The sequence below is a fragment of the Gorilla gorilla genome, chromosome 21, assembly GCF_029281585.2.
Source record: "Gorilla gorilla gorilla isolate KB3781 chromosome 21, NHGRI_mGorGor1-v2.1_pri, whole genome shotgun sequence".
NCBI classification, from domain to species: Eukaryota; Metazoa; Chordata; class Mammalia; order Primates; family Hominidae; genus Gorilla; species Gorilla gorilla.
The window spans coordinates 53,445,115-53,471,574 of NC_073245.2; the positions used below are offsets into that span (position 1 = coordinate 53,445,115).

At 40.6% G+C, this 26,460-nt stretch overlaps 1 protein-coding gene across 12 annotated transcripts in view; it reads right to left on the reverse strand.

Moving 5' to 3' along the window:
• ZHX3 (zinc fingers and homeoboxes 3) overlaps positions 1–26,460 on the reverse strand; it is a 138,877-nt gene that overhangs the window by 41,434 nt on the left and 70,983 nt on the right. For 3 of the 12 annotated variants that reach the window (XM_063702421.1, XM_063702423.1, XM_063702420.1), the window contains exon 3: positions 18,700–18,808. The exons of the other annotated variants lie outside the window; for them this stretch is intronic. The gene's annotated coding sequence lies outside the window, so the exon portion shown is untranslated. The remainder of the gene's footprint in view (positions 1–18,699; positions 18,809–26,460) is intronic. 12 annotated transcript variants of the gene reach the window in all.

The window sequence follows — 26,460 nt, forward strand, 5'->3', positions numbered from 1 at the left end:
GCTTGTTACTGCAGCCCATCCTGACTGATACAGAGTCTGAAGACAGACAAACAAAATCATCAGCAAAATGATCAACAAAGTCATCAACAAAATGATCAACACCAATCAGACAATAAGCTGAGTGTTGTAGTGGAAGCATGCACTAAGTTCTGTGGAGCATAGGAAAAGACTTTCTACCCACCTCTGTCTTCTGGGGAACTTGGGGTAAGGCCTCATAGAGAAGGTTGCTTTTGGATTAGAGCTCGAAGGATGAATAAATACTGCCAAGTAGATAAGTTGAGAAGAGAGTGTTCTAGACAAAGGGAACACTTTATACAAAAACCGTAGAGGGAGGAGAAAACATGGCATGCTTGGAGAGCTAGAAAGGATTCAGTTTCGCTATTGTACAAATCTGAATGTGGTAGATTTCCTATGAAGCTACTACAGCCGAAGCTTTGGGGACCCTCACTTCACTTGCACAGGCACTTTCCAAAGCCTCTATCTAACTTTATATCTTTATAATTTTATTCTTAGATTTTTTTCTTAGGAGGGTCCCCTTTACTAATGTTCAAGTTCCACAAAAGCTGGATCTGCTTGTGATGGATCAGGTTGCAGGAATAGGAGGTGATTCTAGGTATACAAACAAGATATTTAACTTTCTATATGATACAGTTTTTTTTTGTTGTTTTTTTGGAGGCAGAGTCTCACTCTATCACCCAGGCTGGAGTGCAGTGGTACAATCATGGCTCTCTGCAGCCTCGACCTCCCAGACTCAAGTGATCCTCCCGCTTCAGCCTCCCAAGTAGCCAGTATTACAGGTGCGTGCCACCATGCCCAGCTATTTTTTTTTGTAGAGATGAGGTTTCGCCATGTTGCCCAGGCTGATCTTGAACTCCTGGACTCAAGTGACCCACCCGCCTTAACCTCCCAAAGTGCTGGGATTACAGGCGTAGCCACTGTGCCCAGCCGACACATTTTTCAATTGGAAAAATGTGATTTTTTGGAAAAAAAAAGAATCATGTTCCCTAAAAGTCTTCTTTTCCCCTAAACCAATAATCCTCAGTTCCTGTACTTTGTGTGACTGGGACAGAGACTCCGCACCACTCTCCACTGTTCTTCTCTGAATGTGCTCTTCTTTGTCTATAGCGTTCTCAACAGTGGCATCTAAATCTAAATCTAATTCTCCAGATGTAGTCTGAGCGTATTTATCACCTTCCTTAAACTTACTCATGTCATATTTAATCTTTCACAAAAGTTTTTACCCAAACGATGCCACATTATTTATAATGTGAGATTCCCCTGAAAAATATGGATCAATGCTCTTGGATTTAATCCACAGCACCAGGACTTGTACCAAAATACAATACCTGCTTGTTTCAATTTAGGTGTGGCAGAATTTGAGGAACAAGTTTGCAGAGAAAAGATAGTCAATTCATTTAACAAATGCTTACTAAATGCCTTTCCTATGCCAGACATGCCAGAATATGGGGAAGACAAAAAAGATAGATAGAAATCTCTGCCTTCCTGGAATTTACATTCTAGTTTGGGGGAGAGAGATAATAAATAAAATAAGAAAATGAAATTATGTGTCAGAGCAAAAAGTGGAAGAAAAGCATAGCAGTGAAAGGCTGAAGAAATGTGGAGCATGGGAGGGGTGAGACTGCAATTTAGATATACAGTGGTCAGAAGAGAACTCACTGAGAATGTGACACTGGAGCCAATACTCAGAGGTGTGGAAGTGAGCCATCTGGGTATGTGGGGAAGCACACTCCAGGCACAGGCATCAGCTGGTGCAAAGACCTTGAGGTGAGAATGTGCCTGACATGTTCAAAGAACAGCAAGGAGGCCAGCAGAGCTAGGCGGCAGTAATAGAGAGACAGTAGTATGAGACAAGGTCAAAGAGGCTGTGGTAGGGGGCAGGGAGGGGATCCGTGCAGGTCCACTGCCATGATCTGAGTCTCTCTGAGATGGGCAGTGCCAAGAGAGGGCTTTGAGCAGAAGGTTGGCGTGATCCGACACGTGTCCTTCAGCATGGCTCTGCTGGCTATGTTGAGAACAGACTGTAGGAAAACACAGTGGAGAAGTAGGGAAACTTGTCAGACATCAATCTAGGCAGGAGATGACAGCAGCGTGGACCAGGATGGTAGAGATGGAGGTAAGAAGAAGTGGCTGGATTCTGGATATGTTTTGAAAGTAAAGCCGAAAAGACTTCCTAAAGGAATGGATAGGAGGATGTAAACATTGTAGCCACAGGAATCAAGGATGACTCCAAGATTTTTGATCTAAGCAACTAGAAGGATAGTGTTGCCATCAACCAAGATAGGTTTGAACCTGGGAAGCTTTGTGAAAAAAGCAAAGCAAATCTGTGCTGCTAAAACTAGAAGGTCCTTTTCCAGGGGAAAAACTGGATTGAACTGGTTTGGTCACAAATGTTGTAGGAAATTAATGGGTCAGACTGCTAATGAGCAAAGAGGCTGTGTAGTGCCAATGTTCCCAATGAAAAAACTCTGGTCTTTGCCAAAATCTGCTCGAATCTACAGAGAAACTACAGAAATGCGGTTGGGGGGAGGCTGGGACCAAATCTAGGGTATTATAAGAGCCAAGTAGTTAGAAATTGCACTCTCTGAGGTGTGAGACAGCGCCTTTCAAAGTTAAACATGTTACTTTAAATGTACTTGCATCCTAAATGTTGTTCCAAGTACAAAGTAAATTACTTTATTAAATTTAAAACTAAACAGTAAAAAAGAAATTGTTCTGGATGTGGTTTTACTTCTGAGATTACATTTGTTTTGTTTTAATTGAAATTTTCCAGGGTGGGCCAGATAGTTTACAGTCGGAATAGCTTGCAGGCTGGTGAGCTCACTTGAATCTCTCAAGAACATTTGTTAAAAAAAAAAAAAGAAAGAAAGAAAGAAAGAAAAATTCTGTCTGGCTGACCACTGTGGATAAGATGTTCCTTTTACCTCTTCCAGCCTTAGTCTGTATTGATGATTTTCTTCAATGGCCGCACTACAAAGTCCAGCAAGATCTTACACACAAGAAAAAATGCTCAATTTCACTCACAGTAAGAGAAATACAAATTAAAATTACTCTGATTATTTTTCTTTCACTTACTTTGGAAAGGCTTGAAACATTGGATAATAATATCCTGAGTTGGCAAGGGTTTGCAGAAATAGGCACTCTCACACACCGCTTGCTGGAGTGAAAATTGGTAAGACTTCTATTAAGAAGTATTTAACAAGAACAAAATTATAAATGCTCATTCCCTGACTCACCAGATTCTGCCTCTAGGAAGGCAGCCTGCTGATATACTTTGCACATATGGTAAGTCACACATGTATAAGGTAATCTACTATCAGCATGGTAATGGCAAAGGACTGGAAATAACCTAATCACCCATCAACAGGAGATAATCAAATCAATTATGGCACACTTATACAATGGAGTAACACACTTGTGAAAATGAACAAGGGAGGTGCTTTTTATGCTGCTATGGATTAACCTTCAAGCTATCTTGATATATGTTAAGTTTTTAAAAAAGCAAAGCACAGAATAAAAAGTATACGCTAGAAATACCTCGAGAAAAATATGTGAGAAACTAATAATAGTGTTTGCCCCTGGCGAGGGGAAGAGGGAGATGTGTTTGAGGGAAGCTTTTCCCTGTAGCCCCTTTTAAATTCTGAACAATGTTAATGTGCTATGTATTCAAAACAAAAAGTTAAAAATTGAATAAATACGTAAGTGGAAAAAATGTTAGCATATTTCCCAAAATACATGGGTTGTTACAAATAACAAGTGAGAAAGTGAGAAGCTAATGGCGTCAGAGTAGAGGTCCTTACAGAGTATGTAACTGGGTCAAATACCAAGTAGTGCTCCTTTACATTTCAAACTTCTAATAGCTACAGATGAGCTTTTGGTGTAACTTCTGTAGGGGTGCACATGAGCACTTCACTTAAAACTATATATTATATATTCCATTTGCCTCTGGCCATAAAGCCATAGTTCAAAAATAACTTAGAGATATCCAGTATACAAAACAAAAAATAAATAAATAAAAGAACAAGCAAAACAAAAAAATACCCAAAATGGAGGAATGGGACAATATATGCAGTCCAACTTCTTTCCTAATTAAAAAATCCTGCAACAATCTGTTATCCAGTCTCCAACTGAGTATCTCCCAAGTGTGGGAGCTAATTATAATTTATGACAATTTATTACAAAGCCCCTTTCTTAGTTGGACCTGGTTCCCAGCTTTTAGATTTGTCTTTTGGACATAAATCAACTCTTTTTACTACGTGACGCATCAACTCTCTTTTCTATGTATCAGCTTTTCACACAGTTGAAGATCATTTCCTCTTTTAGTATTTACTTCTGCAGCTAAGTGTCCTGAATTCATTGCACATTCTCTCTATACATTCTAATTTGTCTGCATTTCTCACAAAATGTGGCAATTAGAACTGAACAAAGCATTCAAGATGTAGCCCAACCAGAAGAGAATTAAATGGAAGCTGTGTTTTCATCATCCTATTACCATGACTAATACAACCAAAAACTGAGCTAGATACAAGTTCTATTCTCCCCCTCACAGAGGAGGACTTTGAGGTGAAGTGACCCAGTGGGACAACGAAACACTGCTAGAATTAAGGAGGATTAGGATTCTTTCATCACAAGGCCATTTGGATACACGTTTTCAGACACTCATTTATAATTCCAACAGAGGACTTCTGAGCTATCTTCCCCTTTGCCTCTTTGAAATCTACCTTCTTAAGAAAGGAATGTTAGACTTTCTCTGAACATCCTATCTAAATGTCTTTGGTGGCTCCCCCAAATCCAAGCTGAATTATTCTCTATCACAGCATCCTAATTGTTTCTTTCATAACATTTATCAAAATTTGTCTGGATCTTCATCTGATTCTTTTCCTGTTTATTGTCTTTCACTTTGGCTAGGCTGTAAGCTCTGTAAGTAAGGTCAGGGCCTATATCCACTGTTTCCGTAGCATATAGCACAATGTCTGGCACATAATAATCGTTTTCAGTAAGTGAATGGGTGAATGAACGGTAGCTGATAATGGAGTTAAGACTCTAACATCAGACAGAGCTGGGTTTGTGTCCTAGAGCCCTAACACTGTGGACTGCGTATTCCTGGGCAAATGAATTAAGTCCTCACAATCCATTTCCTCACTGGTAAAATGAGGAGCTATTAATGCCTACCTCATAGAGCTGACATGACATTCGGTGAATTGATAGGAAGTACACAAAATGATTTAGCATGCTGTCTGATATACAGGAAACACTCAATAAATCACAGTTACTGCAGCTACTGCTACTGTTCTAATTACCACCACATCCCACTCAGAGGCTGGCCACTGAAGGATGACAATTAACTATAACAGCTAGAGGTACATCAGCTGTTTTATCCAGCCTACCTTTCTTTCTTTCTTTCTTTTTAAAAAATTGTGATAAAAAACACATAACATAAAATTCACTGTCTTAACCATTTGTTTTTTTCTTTTGAGATGGAGTCTCACTCTTGTCGCTCAGGTTGGAGTACAGTGGCGTGATCTTGACTCACTGCAATCTCCGCCTCCCAGGTTCAAGCGATTCTCCTACCTCAGCCTCCTGAGTAGCTGGGATTATAGGCACCTACCACCATGCAGGGCTAATTTTTGTACTTTTAGTAGAGACAGGGTTTCGCCATGTTGGCCAGGCTGGTCTCGAACTCCTGACCTCAGGTGATCAGCCTGCCTTGGCCTCCCAAAGTGCTGGGATTACAGGCGTGAACCACCGCACCCAGCCTGTCTTAACCATTTTTAAGTGTACAGTAAGGTAGTGTTAAGCACATTCACATTGTTGACCAACAGATGCCCAGAACTTTTTCATCTTGCAAAAGATGCATATGCTATACCCATCAAATAACTATTCCCCTTACTCTCTTCCCCCAGCCCCTGGCAACTACCATGCTACTTTCTAAGAGTTTGACTACTTTAGTTACCTCATATAAATGAAGTTATATTTCAAGACGTAGCCCAGCTAGAGGAGAATGAAAAGCAAGCTGTTTTCATCATCCTACTACCACTACTAATACTACCAGAAACCTAGCTAGCTAAAAAAAGTACTTATCTTGGGCTGGGCGCGGTGGCTCACACCTGTAATCCCAGCACTTTGGGAGGCCGAGGCGGGCGGATCATGAGGTCAGGAGATCGAGACCATTTTGGCTAACATGGTGAAACCCCATCTCTACTAAAAATACAAAAAATTAGCCAGGCGTACTGGCGAATGGCATGAATGCGGGAGGTGGAGGTTGCAGTAAACTGAGATCGTGCCACTGCACTCCAGCCTGGGTGACAGGGCAATACTCTGTTTCAAAAAAAAAAAAAGAATTTCCTTTCATTTTAAGGCTAAGTAATATTCCATGATATGTATATATCATATTTTATTTATACATTCATCCATTGATGGACATTTAGGTTGCTTCCCCCTCTTGGTTATTGTGAATAATGCTGCAGTGAATATGGGTGTGCAAATCTCTCTTTGGGATCTTATTTTTTATTCTTTTGGGTATACACTTTTTCTTGTTTAAGCTCTCCACAATCCTATGATGCTGGCAGAGCAGCAGAAATCACAGGAGTCATCAATTCGTCTTCACCTTTTTTGATCCTGTCATCAAATTATCTTCCTCTCAAGCTCACTCCCTAGTCCTTTCTGATAACCTCCTGGTTCCTCTATTTTCAAGTGAATTCAACAGGTCAAATTTAAAATTTATTTTACTTGTCCAAAAGGGAAGGAAGCTATTATACCTTTCCTATCCCTTTCTGTTGGAAGAACTCTAGGTTCCTCATCCAGAGAAGGGTACTGCCCCAGGTCTAAGCAGAATGAAGCTGCAGGTACCCAGGGTCTAAGCCCCCTGGAACAATAGAGGGCTATGGCTCTACCTTAGTCGGCCCAGGACAGTTTCTAAAATGTTTCCTTTATGAGTACTGTTTTGAATGCTGTTAATATTTCATCAGGAAGTATCAGTTTCCCTTGACAGGTGAGATTAAGTCCTATTCACTGGGTTGATCAGCCTTATCATTACAGCCAGGATATTTCTCTGCAAATCCCCTTCCAATCTTATGCTGCCCAACTAATGGGACCAACTGGATTTGCTCAATAAAGTTCTGTATTTTCCCAGAGCTCTTCATTTTCACATTATTGTCCTGGGGTGGGGGGCAGCAGAACAGAGATGTTGACAGCCAAATGGAAGATGCACTGGGAGGCTTCTGAAGATACTTGCTCTGTCTTTGAGAAACCTTAGAGCATCAAGGTGAAGCAAAAGGAAAGGAGAGGAATAGTTCTCAGTACCTGAGCCTTCTCTAATCTAAAACGCGATAAAGTCAATCATAAATCCTGAAAATGAGAGTGGCTGTGATGGTGCAAAATATAAAACTCCAACAACTATTTATCAGGAATGAAGTACATATATCTCCCTATTCGCATCTCAGCCTTCTTCCCGCAATATGTGAGTGCGTGTGCATGAACCCACACTCACCAGTGATACACTCAGGAGAGTACTGGGGGAAGAGTTAACTTCCGCTGCAAGATAGTTAGCATATTTATTTCCTTTCCATGAGACTTCAGGAGCCTAAATCAGAAGTTTCTAAGAGCTTCTCTTGATGTCATATATTCTGAGAATGGATACATCTAAGAACTGATGTAATGTGTCTGCCATTATGAATTTGGTAAAAGTTCTATTTATCTGTTTTTAAACAAAAGGACTGCTTTAATATTACATATTGGTTTGTTATTACATATTGGCTGGTTATTTGTTATTGTTTCTATGACACACTTGGACAAGAAAATTTCTAGTCCAAGTATATCATAGTGGTATTACTTGAGACACCACTTAAATCTCATAAAAATAGAAAAGATCCCCTAACTGGCCTCTCCCATCTTCCCCCTCCCCCATGCCAGACTGCCTCTGTCCCACTTATTCAACTTCCTTGCTCATCAATCTTTGGTGCATTGCAGGCCCCATTCCTTCCTCTCCTTCTGCCCAAACCACTTGCACCAAGGTCATCAGTCAAGTGGCTCTTTCCTACTCCTTCAAGTCTCAAACCACTCAGGACCCAAAGGAAGTTAAGACCCATACCTCTATAACCTCTCCAAAGGGAGCAAACTCATGCCCAGGACTTTGCAATCTCCTCTACCCAAGAGATTTCCAAATCACCCTTGCCAGCCCTGACCTATCTGCCAAGTTCCAAATCCATTACTTCCAACTGCCATTGATCCCTGCAGGTTTTAAAAAACTACATGCATAAATTTCTGGCTCCATTGACCCTTCCACTCACCCTTCCAAAAGTGGCTCCACTCACCCTTCCAAAAAACGAAACAAGCAAATAAAAAATACAGCCTAGGTCTACTTCCTAAATCTTCATTTCACCTCTCAACATTTGTCTTAGTCCGTTTGGGGTGCTATAACAAAAACACCATAGACTGGATGGCTTATAAACAACAGAAATGTATTTCTCACAGTTCTTGAGACCAGGAAGTCCAAGATGAAGGTGCTGGCATATTCAGTGTCTGGTGAGGGCCTACTTCCTCATAGACAGACAACTTCCCACTGTCCTCACATGGCAGAAGGGACCAGGGAGTGTCTGGGGTCTCTTTTATAAGGCCACTAGTTCCATTCATGAGAGCTCCATCCCAGTGACCTAATTACCCTCCAAATGCCTCACTTCCTAAGACAATCACATTAGGGATTAAAATTTCAAAATATGAATTTTAGGAGATACATTCAGTCCACTGCACCATACATCCAGATTTCCAAGCATACTTATTTTTTTCCTAGTTTCCTTTATTCACATCTCTCTTTTCTCTTTTCCCACATGAAATGTTAATGGTCTCGGAAGCACTTAACATCTTTTCTTGGTAGAGGGACTTTTAGAAATTGTGGTAAAATACACATAACATAAAATTTACCATCTTAATCATTTTTAGGTGGAGAGTTCAGTAGCATTAAGTATTAACACAGTCACATTGTTGTACAACCATCATCACCATCTGCCTCCAGAACTCTTTGCCTTATAAAACTGAAACCTTACACCCATTAAACAATAACTCCCATTTCCTGCCCACCCCTGACTCCTGACAACTACCATTCTGCTTTCTGTCTCTGCAGATTCGGCTACTCTAGGTATTTTACATAAGTGGACTCATATAGTATTTGCCTTTTTATAACTGATCAATTTAACTTAGCATAATATCCTCAAGTTTCATCCATATTATAGTATATGTCAGGATTTACTTCCTTTTAAAGGCTGAATAATATCCCCCTGTATGTATATACCACATTTTATCCATCCATCAGTGAACACTTGGGTTGCTTCTACCTTTTGCCTATTATGAATAATGTTGCTATGAACATGGACATACAATCTCTTTGAGTCCCTACTATCAACTCTTCTGGGTAACTACCCAGAAGTGGAATTGCTTAATCACATGGTGATTCTATTTTTAATTTCTTGAGGAATTGCCATACTGTTTTCCATAACAGCTGCACCATTTTACATTCCCACCAACAGTGCACTGAGTTCCCAAGAGTTCTCCACATTCATGGCAATATCTGTTATTTTCTTTTTTTTTCTTCAGAGTTGCCATCCTAATGGGCGTGAGGCTGTATCTCACTGTGGTTTTGATTTGTATTGCCTAATTATATTAACGCTGAGTATTTTTAATGTGCTTATTCATTTGTGTATCTTCTTTGAATAAATGTCTATTCAAGTCCTTTGACCATTTTAATCAGGTTGTCTGGGGTTTTTTGTTGTTTTTGTTGGGTTGTAGAAATTCTCTATATTTTCTAGATATTACCCCTTTATTAGATATATGGTTTGCAAGTGTCATGAAGCTTTTCTCCTCTGTCTTCTTCTAAGCATTTTATAGTTTTAGATCTTTTGTTTAGGTCTTTGATTCATTTTGAGTTAACTTTTATATATATGGTGTAAGGTAAGGATCCAATCCTATTATTTTCCATGTAGATAGCCAGTTTTCTCAGCACCATTTGTTGAAAAGACTGTCCTATTCCCATTGAAAGGTCTTGGCATCCTTGCAAAAAATCATTTGACCTTATGTGTGAGGATTTATTTCTGGTCTCTCCACTCTACTCCATTGGTCTATATGCCTTCATTAACAATTTTTAATATTAAACAGATGTTGAAATAATATGTTGCATATATTGGGTTAAATATATTCTTAGATTTTTTTTTTTCACTGTTTCAATGTGGCCCATAGGACACTTATCACATATTGGCTTTCATTATATTTCTGTTGGACAGCACTGCCTAGATGCTTCAGACTGGAGCCACCAGGCAGTGTGGAGAGCAACAGCTAACGTTATGGGATTAGATGATCATCTGAAAACTCCTCTCCTCTTGTGTTTATCATTATAGTACTTAGGGAGCAGGATATCACTGTGGCTGAGAATTGAGGCTTCTGAGTCAGGCAAGTCCAGGTTTCAAGACCTGCCCCATCCAACACAGCAGCCACTAGCCATAGGTACTCATGTGTGTACTGAGTATCTGAAATGTGGCTAATGTGAATTGAGATGTACTGTAAATGTAAAATACAGACCAGATTTCAAAGACTCAGTACCAAAAAAAGTAAGATATCTAGTTAATAACTTTTATATCAATTACATGTTAAAATATTAGTATTTCTGATAAATTGGGTTAAATAAAATGTATTATTAAAATTAATTTGACTTGTGTTTCTTAGTAGGCTATTTTTTAGATCAAGTTCACAGCAAAACTGACCAGAAGGTATAGATATTTCCCATATACCCACTGCCCCACACATGCATAGCCTACTCCATTATCAACATTCCCCACCAGAATGGTACATTTGTTATAACTGATCAATCTACACTGACACATCATTATCACCCAAAGTCCACAGTTTACATTAGAGTTCACTCTTGGTGTACATTCTATGGGTTTGGACAAATTTATAATGATATGTATCTACGATGTTATAATATCATACAAAATAGTTCTACTGCTCTAAAAATCTTCTGTGCTCTGCCTGTTCATCCCTCCCTCCTCCCTAACCCCTGGCAACCACTGATCATTTTACTGTGTCTATAGTTTTGCCTTTTCCAGAATGTCATATAGTTGGAATCATACAGGTATGTAGCCTTTTGGGATTGGCTTCTTTCACTTAGTAATATGCATTTAATCTCCCCCCATTGCTTTTTATTTTTTGACTTGTTAATTTTGATTTTTTAAAAATGTGGCTCCTAGAACATTTTAAATGACATATGCAGCTCACCTTATGTTTCTGTTGAACATTTCTCAGCTTGGCATGGGCAGTTTTTCTCAGCATGGCATCTTCCTGTCTTTGCAGTCACTCAAGTCCAAGCCTGGTTGTACTTGGTTTGCTGCAACCTAAACACACCAGCCTCCTTGCCTTCACACATACTAGAGTTCCTTCATTAGAGTTTTCTTTAACCCCCTCCCTCACCTGAAGACTAATTCATGCTTAGACCCAATTCAAATACGACATCTTCAGTGAAGCCTTTCTAAACTTCCACTGTACCTAAATCATTTTTTATAGCACATTCTACCTACCTTATAATTTTTTTGTATGTGGCTGACTTTCTCTCCAGATTGTGAACTCTTTGAATTAGGCCCCATGTTTTGTTCATCTTTGGGTCCTCAATCCTTAGTACAGAGCCTGACACATGGTAGGCAATCAGAGATGTTAAGTTAATAAATGAATAAAATGCAGGAAAATTAACATATCCTCTAATAAGAGATAACATATTCACTTAGAATCAAATAGCTTAGAAAAGAACCTCAAATGCCATAAACGAGGGTGTAAAATTCTATCAGCCAACAGCTAAAATTATTCACAAGCTAAAATTCGTATTTTCAGTCAAAGCAACACATTAATCAATAATATTTATAAAGTATATCACAGTGAAAAGACGGTAAAGCAGCTCCTGATGGTTAATGATAGTGATTGGCCTCAAGATGTGGAAACTAGCTATGGAAACTAGATGGTTAAAACAACCACATTCCGTATCCATTAGACGCTGACAGCCCAGACCCCACCAAAATAGAGGCAGTGAAACAGCCTTTGAAGTTGTTTTCAAAGGAAGCCACCAAGATGATTAAAGGGTTGGAAAATGAGATTTATGGGTAATGGCCACAGAAACGAAGACAATTTTGCCTAGGCAAGAGAAAAGGCCGAAGGGTGACTTAATAACCATCTTCAATCATTGTTATTACACAGAGAATGATGACCAGATGGTCTCCATTTTCACCAAAGAAAGAATATTGAAAATGGACTTACGCTGCAGCACAAAAAAAAAAAAGGTCTAGTTTTAAACAAAGAACTCAATGGTTAAGAACTAGTATACAGCAAAGCAGAACTGGGGAGTGTGTGGTGTAGCCATGTCTGAACTCATCTGTTATGCTGGGAAAGCAGCAAGTGGGTAGGGTGTGTTCAGGTCTTCAACAGTCCTTTGTTGAGGGCAAATTCTCAACTGGCTAGTCCTCATATGAATCACGTAGCATACAACCACAGGAGTGGAAAAGAAAGAGATATGAAAATTGAAACACAGCACCCTCTGGTGTACATAGCTGTCTTCTAATCTAGGAAAATTCTTCTTTTTTTTTTTGAGACGGAGTCTCGCTGTCGCCCAGGCTGGAGTGCAGTGGCGCAGTCTAGGTTCATTGCAAGCTCCGCCTCCCGGGTTCACGCCATTCTCCTGCCTCAGCCTCCCGCGGGGGACTACAGGCGCCCACGACCTCGCCCGGCTAATTTTTTGTATTTTTAGTAGAGACGGGGTTTCACCATGTTAGCCAGGATAGTCTCGATCTCCTGACCTCGTGATCCGCCCGCCTCGGTCTCCCAAAGTGCTGGGGTTACAGGCATGAGCCACCGCGCCCGGCTGGAAAATTCTTGATATGTATCAGTATTTTTCAAAATGTAAGCTCCAAACCATGACAGAGTCAGGAGAAACTTACACAAGGCTGGTATTAGGGTTCGTTTAATCATTACATCCATCTTTATAAAGCACCTGCGATGCATTTCTCCCTGTTACCAGGAGGTACCAGGAAGCCTGTTACACAAGCAACCTCAACTTCTGCCTATAGCAAACCTGGATTCTTCCCAATCACCTTTTGAATGCTGAATTCAGACTCTGATACAACTAGCTGGCACATGACCATGCAATGCTGAGACATGATAACATCTGCCAGATAATGTGAATTTTGCCCTGTGTTCAGGAGTACATTACATATAAAAGTTAAGCAACACCTAAATGGGGGTGTTCCCTTAGACATTCTCCCTGCTATGTTGTGGTGTATACACCCTTTTTTACTGATCTCTGTCTCCCAAATCCCAGCCGGCCACTTTTTACATCCTCCTAGGCTTTATGCTGCAAAACCTTCCTAATATCCTTTTAAGTACAAAAGACATTCAATGAGCTCAAAAAGTTTGAGACCCAGTCAAGAATCTTTTGCAGCCCTCTCAGTATCTTTAGCCATCTTGGTGCCAGATGGGAACTTCATTCACATGACACACATACTTCCTTCATGTGACTCACCATTGCTAAGCAACTGGTGTGTCCTAGGTGAATAAAACATATGCCCTGTGTCTGAGATTCACAGTGCAGTAGGGGAACATGGATAGATACAGGTGTAAATATCAGCTGAAGCATGAGTTGAAGCTCAAGGCTCTACATGCCAAGAACAGAGGAAAAAGGCAATGGAGAGACCGGACAAGAACTATCAGGACATCAGAGCAGAACTTACATCCTGTGAGAGCAGGACTTATGCTAAAAACAAGTCTTAAAGGATGAAAAGAAGTTGTCCAGGCAGACAAGACAGGAATATGTATCATCCTAGGCATAAAGTCCCAAGACATGTCACCTTTTGAAGAATGGAGCCATGTGGCACACTATCCTCCGGTCCCAAAGGTCTCTTTGAAGAGACATGAAAATCCCACCTGAAGAACTCACCCTTTCAGATTATACATAGCACAGACCTAAATGGCAACAAACAAGCAAACAAAAAACCCAATACAGACTAGGCACTGATCTGATGGAAGCGAGACAGGCTGGAGTAGCAAAGGGTCTAACTAAGAAGCTTAGGAGGAATTCCTCTGATACCCTTCTTAGTGACCCCTCCCCAGCAACATCTAACAGCCTCAATCGGGCCCAACTCCCCTGTTGCACTGGTGGCACTGCATTGCAATTGTGGGTACAAGATTCCTCCCCCACAAAACTGTGGGCTGAGGCAAGAGTTTTACCTTTTTATTACTACGCCTCTGACACCCAGCACATATGAAGCACAAGCAAAATTTGATGACTAAGCTAAGTAATTAGTTCATATGTGTGATTAGGGTTTGAAAGGGCAGAACCTTGGACCTATGATCCGAAATACCTTTCTCTATCTAGCTCACCTGGTTTTGTTCCTCCTCAGAAGCCATCTATCCTTACCTTGGTTCATGTTTTCCTATCTCTCCATTTTATACACATAAACCAACTCCTACCCTCAAATCAGGGAAAAGGGACAGATATTCCTGTCCTCAAGTTAAGAGTGACCTATGTCAAAGTGAAAAACAACTAAGCCAAAAAGGTAACAGGGAACTGGCTTCTTGAGCACTCAGAAGAATTTGAGATTACTGCCTCACGAGGGAAAAAGAGAAACCCAACCCGATTACAGTGTAAAAATAGGTCACTGCTTGAATACAGCCCTTTGGTTACTGGCTGCAAGCCCCTTTTTGCTTTTGACTCCAGTGTCACAAGAAAGTGGCAGCATAGTCTTAGAATAAGGGCTCCACAGCCAGCTGGCTGCTCGGCCAGGCCTTCCTGCTGGCATTCTAGAAGCAGCATGCAGGGCCAGGCACCTACTGGGGAGCTCAGTAAGCCTTTGTCACTGCTGACATGAAATACCAGAGTTGGTAAGTTTCTTTGGTTTTGTTTTGAACAAACTGGGAGATAGCTCAAGGTTGTCCTTGTAAGTCTCTCTCACTTGCATTCAGCTATACGTTGTTTAGTAGGAAATGAGTACAGTTCAGCTAGTTCACTTATCCCCATGCCAAACCAGCAGGCAGCCTCTTTTCCATGAGAGACAGTTATAATTTTGAATTATTGTAATGCTGTATTTGCAGCAAACTCGGTGTGTGTGTGTGTATGTGCACACATGGCTGGGAGTGGGGGGTAGTGCCAAAATGTTGGTTCTACGGCAAACAACAACAACAAAACAAACAAACAAAAAAAACCGGCTGTGTATAGCTAAAAAACATGGCCAAGAAAAAGGTAGAATAGAAAACATGTTTTATTATCCTGATACCAAAGCCTGGCAGAGACACAACAAAAAAAGAGAATTTTAGGCCAGTATCCCTGATGAAAATCGATGCAAAAATCCTCAATAAAATACTGGCAAACCCAATCCAGCAGCACATCAAAAAGCTTATCTACCATGACCAAGTTGGCTTCATACCTGGGATGCAAGGCTGGTTCAACATACGCAAATCAATAAATGTAATCCATCATATAAACAGAACCAAAGACAAAAACCACATGATTATCTCAATAGATGCAGAAAAGGCCTTTGACAAAATTCAACAGCCCTTAATGCTAAAAACTCTCAATAAATTAGGTATTGATGGGACGTATCTCAAAATAGTAAGAGCTATCTATGACAAACCGACAGCCAATATCATACTGAATGGGCAAAAACTGGAAGCATTCCCTTTGAAAACTGGCACAAGACAGGGATGCCCTCTCTCACCACTCCTGTTCAACACAGTGTTGGAAGTTCTGGCCAGGGCAATCAGGCAGGAGAAGGAAATAAAGGGTATTCGATTAGGAAAAGAGGAAGTCAAATTGTCCCTGTTTGCAAATGACATGATTGTATATCTAGAAAACCCCATCATCTGAGCCCAAAATCTCCTTAAGCTGATAAGCAACTTCAGCAAAGTCTCAGCATACAAAATCAATGTGCAAAAATCACAAGCATTCCGATACACCAATAACAGACAAACAGAGAGCCAAATTATAAGTGAACTCCCATTCACAATTACTTCAAAGAGAATAAAATACCTAGGAATCCAACTTACAAGGGATGTCAAGGACCTCTTCAAGGAGAACTACAGACCACTGCTCAATGAAATAAAAGAGGATACAAACAAATGGAAGAACATTCCATACTCATGGGTAGGAAGAATCAATATCGTGAAAATGGCCATACTGCCCAAGGTAATTTACAGATTCAATGCCATCCCCATCAAGCTACCAATGACTTTCTTCACAGAATTGGAAAAAAACTACTTTAAAGTTCATATGGAACCAAAAAAGAGCCCACATTGCCAAGTCAATCCTAAGCCAAAAGAAGAAAGCTGGAGGCATCACACTACCTGACTTCAAACTATACTACAAGGCTACAGTAACCAAAACAGCATGGTACTGGTACCAAAACAGAGATGTAGACCAATGGAACAGAACAGAGCCCTCAGAAATAATGCCACATATCTACAACTATCTGATCTTCGACAAACCTGATAAAAACAAGAAATGGGGGAAGGATTCCCTATTTAATAAATGGTGCTGGGAAAACTGGCTAGCCATATGTAGAAAGCTGAAACTGGATCCCTTCCTTACACCTTATACAAAAATTAATTCAAGATGGATTAAAGACTTAAATGTTAGACCTAAAACCATAAAAACCCTAGAAGAAAACCTAGGCAATACCATTCAGGACATAGGCATGGGCAAGGACTTCATGACTAAAACACCAAAAGCAATGGCAACAGAAGCCAAAATTGACAAATGGGATCTAATTAAAGAGCTTCTACAAAGCAAAAGAAACTACCATAAGAGTGAACAGGCAACCTACAGAATGGTAGAAAATTTTTGCAATCTACCCATCTGACAAAGGGCTAATATCCAGAATCTACAAAGAACTCAAACAAATTTACAAGAAAAAAACAACCCCATCAAAAGTGGGCAAAGGATATGAACAGACACTTCTCAAAAGAAGACGCTTATGCAGCCAAAAGAAACATGAAAAAATGCTCATCATCACTGGCTATCAGAGAAATGCAAATCAAAACCACAATGAGATACCATCTCACACCAGTTAGAATGGCGATCATTAAAAAGTCAGGAAACAACACGTGCTAGAGAGGATCTGGAGAAATAGGAACACTTTTACACTGTTGGTGGGACTGTAAACTAGTTCAACCATTGTGGAAGTCAGTGTGGTGATTCCTCAGGGATCTAGAACTAGAAATGCCATTTGACCCAGCCATCCCATTACTGGGTATATACCCAAAGGATTATAAATCATGCTGCTATAAAGACACATGCACATGTATGTTTATTGCGGCACTATTCACAATAGCAAAGACTTGGAACCAACCCAAATGTCCAACAAAGATAGACTGGATTAAGAAAATGTGGCACATATACACCATGGAATACTATGCAGCCATAAAAAATGATGAGTTCATGTTCTTTGTAGGGACATGGATGAAGCTGGAAACCATCATTCTCAGCAAACTATCACAAGGACAAAAAACCAAACACCGCATGTTCTCACTCATAGGTGGGAATTGAACAATGAGAACACACAGACACAGGAAGGGGAACATCACTCACCGGGGCCTGTTGTGGGGTAGGGGGAGTGGGGAGGGATAGCATTAGGAGATATACTTAATGTTAAATGAAGAGCTAATGGGTGCAGCACACCAACATGGCACATGTATATGTAACAAACCTGCACGTTGTGCACATGTACCCTAAAACTTAAAGTATAATAAAAAAAAAAATAAATAAAATAAAATAAAGAAAATATGTTTTATTAACAAACAGCATATTTTATAATGGCGGTGATCAATATTTATTAAACACAAGGTTCTGGTAGGATAATTCTAAGAAAGAGGTTCCAGATGTCAACTTACATATTCCCTTATAAAACACAGCCCTGGCTTACACAGTATTTGGTGTACATGTCTCTTCTCTCCAATGAACTATAAGATCTTTGAGGTAAGGGTTCAGTGCTGCACCACTCAGCTACACTAATGGCAATGTGCACACAGTGAGCACTCATTAAATACATCAGTTACAGTTTACTTGCAGTTTCTTGCTTACTACCAAAAACAGGGGTCAATCATTATAAGCATTCCCATCCAACACCCAATTTGTTGCATGGGGAATGAACTTCAGTTTGGGTCCCTTGCTATTAAAGCACTCAATACCCATTATTTGTTTGCATTTATGTCAAACTCATAGATGCAGGATCTGAAAAGTTAAATGAAGCTTAACATAGGCATCCAAATAAAATTAATTAGAATTTATATCTCAACTATTTCTAACAGAGTTTGAGTAACAAGACTCAACAGAAGGACAACAGGGTAATAACAGAGACTAAGAGGGAAAAAAAGGAAGGGAGCAGGGAGTGAAGGCGGGAGAAGAGAAGGAAGCAAGGAAAAGAAGGAGGGACAGAGGGTGGAAACACCTATCTAAGCAAGAGCTTCTTCCTCAAGTCAAAAATTTCTGCAAAAAACAAAATCTTTTTGGACAAATTTACATGATGCTTCTAACATCTGCTCATTGTGAAAAATGCAGGATAAAAACCTACAAATTCAGTATTTTTATCTAAATTTATATTTCACCAAAACAGCAAGATAAATTTGAAAAATATTAATACATATATAGGCAAGACATTTTCTTACTTTGCAGAAATATGCTCACATAAACAATCCATTCTTTGCCAAAATAGAGCCCTTCCAACACCTGTTCCCCAATCTCCAAGGCAGGGTCTTGGTCCATGGGTTAGAATCACTAAAACACACAAAATACAAGGAAATGTATCTATCAAGCACCATTTGGATTCTAAGATATAAGTAAGAAACCTAATTTGAAAGGGCTTACATAATAAAGGTGGTTTGCTGGCACATGCAAATGGAAAGTTCAGCGGCTTCAGGTTGAGTTTGAGTCAGTTGCTCTATGATGAAAACAAGGGCCTGTTTTCTCTCTCTTTTTTTTTTTTTTTTTTTTTTTTTGGGAGACGGAGTCTTGCTCTGTCGCCCAGGCTGGAGTGCAGTGGCATGATCTCGGCTCACTGCAAGCTCCGCCTCCTGGGTTCACGCCATTCTCCTGCCTCAGCCTCCTGAGTAGCTGGGGCTATAGGCGCCCACCACCATGCCCCGCTAATTTTTTTTTGTATTTTTAGTAGAAACGGGGTTTCACCGTGTTAGCCAGGACGGTCTCGGTCTCCTGACCTCGTGATCCGCCCGCCTCGGCGTCCCAAAGTGCTGGGATTACAGGCGTGAGCCACCGCGCCTGGCCAATAAGGGCCTATTTTCTTTCTTTCTACTTCGTTAAACACATCCTAGGGGTAGCTTCCCTCGTGACAGCAAGGTAACTCCAGCAGCCCCAAGCTTCATGTCCCAAACATCCAGAAGGACACAGAGAGAGGGCCGTCTTGGGGAGGTCTATCAGAAGACTGAAGAGCCTTCTTCCCAAAGTCCTCAGCAAGCATGCTGGTGGCCTGCACAGATCACATGCCCAGCCATGAACAAACCTCTTGGCGTGACTGCCACTGGGTTAATCACTGTGCAACAAGTGTGGGGTTTACCTGACTGGGCTTAAACAATCAAGATCCATCCCTGGAGCTGGGGGTGGGACCAATCCTTCTCCTACCAGAAGACAGAAACAAACATTCCCTGTTTCCTATGGAAGGGACTGGGGAGGGAGGGAGAAGAGACATTGTGAGAAGGGGAACAATTAGAATGCCCTCCACCCTTCACCTGGCACTGAATTTGACCCTGTGATTCCCAGTATCAAGGGCAAATATGGAAATGTATTTTAAGTGACACTATTTTTATCGTTTAACAAAGACAAATGTTTATTCTTATACAGAGATAAATTCTTTTGAAGGGAAACCCAAGGAGAAGAATGTCTTGGAACTGTGTTTAAGAGAAAATAGGTAAAGCAGGAGGCTTAGTTTGGAAAGATGCAGTCACACTCAATAGGCCATTCCTTTTTTTTTTTTTTTTTTTTTTGAGACAGTCTCTTGCTCTGTTGCCCAGGCTGGAGTGCAGTGGCGCCATCTTGGCTCACTGCAACCTCTGCCTCCCAGGTTTAAGCGATTCTCCTGCCTCAGCCTTCAAAGTAGCTGGGACTGCATGTGCATGCCACCATGCCAGGCTAATTTTTGTATTTTTTAGTAGAGATGGGGGGTTTTGCCACGTTGGCCAGGCTGGTCAATAGGCCATTCCTACATGGATCCTCCAGAAGGCAGAGCATGGGACAGTAAATCATATCATAATCAAGTGAAGTTACTTCAGCAGAGGGCTGAGATGATATAGCTCAGATGCTTTCCCTTCAAATCATCGAACTTACTGCAAAGAGTAGTAACTCACATATCTTAGAACCCCTTTTTTAATGTTTATTTTTGTAGGTACATGGTAGGTATATATATTTATGGGTTACATGAGATATTTTGGTACAGGCATGTGACGCATAATAATCACATCAGGGTAAATGAGGAATTCATCACCTCAAGTATTTATCCTTTGAATTATACTGTTATTTGTAAATGTACGATTATTTTCTACAATAGTCACCCTGTTGTGCTGGCAAATACTAGGTCTTATTCAATTTTTTTGTACCCACGAACCATCCCTATTTCCCCCCCGTCGCCCACCCTACTACCTTTCCCAGCCTCTGGTAACCATCCTTCTACTCTGTATCTCGATGAGTTCAATTCTTTTAATTTTTAGCTCCAACAAATAACTGAGAACATGCAAAGTTTGTCTTTCTGCTCCTGGCTTATTTCACTTAACATAATGACCTCCAGTTCTATTCATGTTGTTGCAAACGACAGGATCTCATTCTTTTGTATCATTGAACAGTAGTTCATTGTGTATATGTACTACCTTTTTCTTTATCCATTCATCTGTTGATGGGCACATAGGTTGCCTTCCAAATCTTGGCTATTGTGAATAGTGCTACAGTAAACATGAGCATGCAGATATCTCTTCGATATACTAATTTCCTTTTTGGGGGTATATACCCAGCAGTGGCATGGCTGACTTGTATGATAGCTCTATTTTTAGTTTTTAGAGGAACCTCCAAACTGTTCTCCACAGTGGGAAATTACATTCCCACCAACAGTGTACAAGGTGTCCCTTTTCTCCATATCCTCACCAGCATTTGTTACTTATTGCCTGCCTTTTGGATAAAGGTCATTTTAACTGGGGTGAGGTGATATCTCATTGCAGTTTTGATTTGCATTTCTCTGAGAAATGATGCTGAGCACTTTTTCCTATGCCCGTTTGCCATTTGTATGTCTTCTGAGAAATGTCTATTCAAATCCCTTGCCCATTTTTAATGGGATTATTAGATTTTTTTCCTATCGAGTTGTTTGAGCTCTTTATATATTCTGATTATTAATCCTTTGTCAGAAAGGTAGTTTGCAAATATTTTCTCCCATATTGTGGGTTGTCCCTTCACTTTGTTAATTGTTCCCCTTGCTGTGCAGAAGCTTTTTAACTTGATGTGATTCCATTTGTTCATTTTTGCTTTGGTTGCCTGTGCTTGTCCAGGTATTACTCAAGAAATCTTTGCCCACTTCTGTTTCATGGGTCTATGTGTCTGTTTTTATGCCAATATCATGCTGTTTTGGTTACTATAACTCTGTGTATAATTTGAAGTTAGGTAATGTGATTCTTCCAGTTTTGTTCTTTTTGCTCTGGATAGCTTTGGTTATTCTGGGTTGTTTGTGGTTCCAATAAAAATTTTTGAATTGTTTTCTCTATTTCTGTGAAGAATGTCATTCATATTTTGATAGAGATTGCATTGATTCTGTAGATTGCTTTGGGTAGTATGAACATTTTAACAATATTTATTCTTCCAATCCATGAATTAGACCCCTTATGTATCATATTTATAAAAGTAAGCTCAAGCACTTTAAAATCATGACCTCTAGAGTGTTTTAAATTACTGTCATTATCAGATTATCCTCTAAGAGTGTGTGTGTGTGTGTGTGTGTACATGTGTGCACCTGTCATTATTTCAAATTTTAAAATATGTGAGTGCTACTAGATGCTCAGCTCTAAGAGACAGGGTACAAGGAGGAAGAGTTCAAAACTATAGTTGTCTCTGCCCTCAAGAAGTGTAACAACTACTACTACCATCAACTGGATAAAATTATAGGATGTCAGGCACTGTGCTTTACATTTATTTTCTCATTTAATTTGATCCTCACAATAACCCTATGAGCTAAATATCAACTTGATCTTCCAAATTGGGAAACCAAGGCTTGAATGGCTAAGTCACTTGACTCAGTCACACAAGCAACAGGCAACAGCTAGGATTCAAAGCCAGGTGCTCCCAATTCCAAAGCCTAGATTCTTAACCACAGCACATCTGGCTGAGAAGAAAACACAAACATCCACTAAGGGTGAGGAGTAGAAAGAGTATATTTACAGTGAAGAGCTAAGTCCTGAGATGTGGAGTAAAGTGGCTTAGGAGAAATCAAAGAATGCAAATAGGGTGAGGAGGAGCCACATACACAGCTGTTAGCTTTGTGAACCCTGTGAACACTGATGCCTAACTGATCAAACACAATCTGTCTGTTGGCCTCTGACCCATGATCTACTAGTGTACTATGTCTTTAGCCACTGACAGAATGGAAAACCAATGACGTTTTGACAGGCCTTAAGACCTTTCAAAGTTATCTCCAAGGATGGAATCAGCTCTTTCCCTGATGTGGACAGACTTCTATTCTGTTCTAGACATAAGGCCATATATGGAGGAAGTTTGAAATCCTCTGGCCAAATACTAGATAGTACTTCCATTGTTTAATAATTAAGTGATTTTTATAACCCTATCCCTAAGAGCATATGGCAATTGTCTTTGCCCACAGGATCAACTGTCACTAACCTTTTAGCTTGGTGGAAAAAGCTAAATGTCTTATAATGTCTAAACAAAATGTAATACCACTTCCTCTGTGCTTGTCTCCATGTACCAGAAAGTAGTGGGTCTAAGTGGATGTGGTGTCCCTCTCATGCCTCAGCAGTCCCTTTACAAAGCAGCAGACTTCTGGTTACCCAGGTCGGGACAGACCTCCCAACCTTCAGGGTATGCTTCTAGGTTCCCAGTGCTCCAAGAGAGGGAGAAATACTTCCTCTATAAAATAATGGGGAGTCAGAGGCATATGGGATTTCCCTTTGCTTCCATGAAATTAGGAGAAAGCACCAACACTTTCTAGTAATTCCACAGTGAATAGGATGTGCTACCAGCCCAGCATCAGTAGGGCTTCTCTTCATTCTCAAGAAGTGTAATTAGCTGATGTGGCTGCCTGGAATTAAGATTGCCGCTATCAAGGTAATAAGAAACAGTTCCATTCTTCCCCATGAGCCAATTATTATCAGGGTCACATCTGGAACCTTGGCTTCATTTTCCTGATTCAATCCATATTTGAATGACCACTATGGACCAGGTTCTATGCTAACATCTCACTGACTCAAACAGTCTTAGGAAATGGATATTATTTCTGTCTTACCTATGTGGAAGCTAAATAAAGCTCAGGAAAGTTATATCTTTTGTCACAGAGCTGGACAATTATAGTTGGATACCAGACTGAATCTCCTGACACTATGTTCTGGGCTGACTCCACTATGTGCCACTGACTCCCCTAGTGCTGAGGTTTGGGGCCTTATAATATTATTATTATTATTATAACAATACATGGGATTTCAATGGTCATCCTCATAATCAAGCTTTTACTCTACTCTCAAAGGAGAAAGAACATATCATGTTGAAGGGGGCTATTAGAAGGCAAATGTGGTAAGTGCTGCAATGAATGGACACAAGCAGTTTAGAAACCCTATGGCGAGGATCAACTCTGACTGGAGTGAGTATGAAGGAAAACTTAAGAGATGTGAAGCCATCCACTGGGGAGGAGATGCTTTTGAGGTTAACAAAAGTTCTTAAACACAGAGTTGGAAGCAGGCAAACACAAAGGGATTCGTGGACCACCCCTTACATCAGGGTTTCTCAATCTTTTTATTGACATTTAGGGCTAGATAATTCTATGTGCTGGGGGGCTGTCCTGTAAATTGCAGGATATTTAGTAACATCCCTGACTAGATGCCCACTAGATCCCAGTAGAGCACACTGTCCCCAGGTGATGACAACCAAAAAGTCTCCAGACACTGCCAAATATCCCCTAGGGAACACAGTTATCCCTAGTTGAGAACCAGTGCCTTTGGTGAACATGTGCCAGAAACTGGGGATTGGCTAAATGCGGAGGCTGGGGAGGTGCAGAGCAAGAACAGGAAGCCATGAACCAGATAGGAAAGAGGGACAGATGTGTGACTCAAGTCCTCTCAGCAACTCCCTCAGGTATGGACTCTGACTACCTTAAAGCAAACGGAGGGTCAGGCACAGTAGCTCACGCCTGTAATCCTACCACTTTGGGAGGCTGAGCCAGTAGGATCACTTGAGCCCAGGAGTTCAAGTCTAGCCTAGGCAATAGAGTAAGGCCCTGTATCTATTTTTTTAAAAACACATATTTAAAAAAAGACAAATGGAGGCAAATGAGATCCCATGATGAGGGCCCTTTGATGAATGTCCAGTAGGACCTTGATTGGGAGTAGGACATTTATAAGTGGAGAGGATGGATTCTACACCCACACAGCTTGGAACAGAAAAACCCTTACTCTCTTTCTCCTTTCGGTAAATCAAAGAAAGAGAAGACAACCGGGGGAATGCTAATAGAATAGTCATAATGAACCTGGAATTCCCATGCCCATTTGGGAGGATTGGAGAGGAACTGGATAAGGAGAAATACTGATGTGTGTTGTGTCTGTGACTGCAGTGCCATCCTTACCTTCTCGGCCATCTCCTATTGCCTCACCTCTCACCCTTGGAAGGGTTTTGGCCCAGGAAAAGCAAAAGGAGTTGGGATACTTAGTTCAGGGAGGGAGGAAGGAAAGAAAAGAAGGGAGTAGAGATGAGAGAATTCTGAGGTTCAAAAGAGATCTATTGACAGTGTTCACAAAAAGGACCATGTTTCCCACTAAAAAGAAAACAAGGTAAAGCTGAGGCTGGGGATGGGGGTTGAGGAAAGGGAAGGGGCCTACAAGTATATGTTTACAAAATGCCCACTGAGTGTCAATTCTGGGCAAGGCACATTGCATGAGTCACCACCTTCAACTTTCACAGCATCACGTAATACCTATATATGAAGTGGTTATAACAAGCTCCTTTCTATAGAGAAGGAAAGTGAGGTTCAGAGGCATCTTCACAGACTGAGGGGCCTCCCAGTGTGGCCAGGGGCTTGTTTGGCAGACTCCTCCATGCTGTGCCTCCTCACACTTCAGCACCCACAGCCTCTTGCCCCATGCAAGCTGTAGCTGCCTGCTTGTCTGTTTGCTCTGCAACATTAGAGCAGAGGGGCTCTAATCTGTGTCAGGTGCTGTGCTTTGAGTTCTGTGACTCTAGTATTTCCTTATGTGCCAGGCACAGGCCCCAGTGATACAAAGAAGGGAGCAAGAGGTAACGCTGAGGTGAACAAAGGACCCATGGAAGCCCAGCTGTGTGAATTTACAGCACAACTAATGAGCACACCCAGTTACATAACTGCCTCTCCTGCTCTGCTCCTATGCTCAGCAGCCACTAGAGGAAAGCAGGGCTGTCTTTCTTTTCCTGTGCTATATATAATTCCAACTGTTTGGGCAGGGAAGTGTGCTACAGCTCCACAGCTCAGTTACATTAGATCTTAATTTTTTCTTAAAAACCTAGCAATTTCTACCAGTGATGCCACAAAGATAATAATACAGTAATCTTAAGATTGAGATAGTTTACCCACATTTCCTGCACTTTTCTACCTTGAAAACACTCATTATTTCTGGTTCCACTTTGAGAAGCAGCAAGCAAGGAAAGGGTGAAAATGTGAGATGCTGAAGAGACAGCTTGCAACATTCCATAATTACAGCCTTCAATGCTGGAACCTCAAGTCTCCAACATCAAATGGAACAGTACTTCCCCTTGGTAACTAACTAGGAGCTGATCCATTAACCAGGAATATATTTTTGATATAGAGTAGGCCAGTTTTGTTTCTGGTTCTTTTGCATCTCCTTTCCTAGGCCCTAACCACAGACTCCATGACCTCATGACAGTAGAATGAATGCTGCATAAAGAGAATCATTCATTCGTCCTGGGACTTCACTGAAGATGATTTTTGCTTAGTAAGCCTGTTCTTCAGATATAATACTAAAAGGTATGTTTTCTGAGACCTATTAAAGCACACATTTACTAAAATTTACATTAAGTTCATATCAGTCCTAAAAGGTTCTCTAATTTCTGAAAGCCATAGTCTATTATTCTAATGTGAATTGTTACACACACATACAGACACACCTTGAACATTTTAAAATTACATTTATTTAAGCATACTCACTCACTCATACTTTTTGCCAATT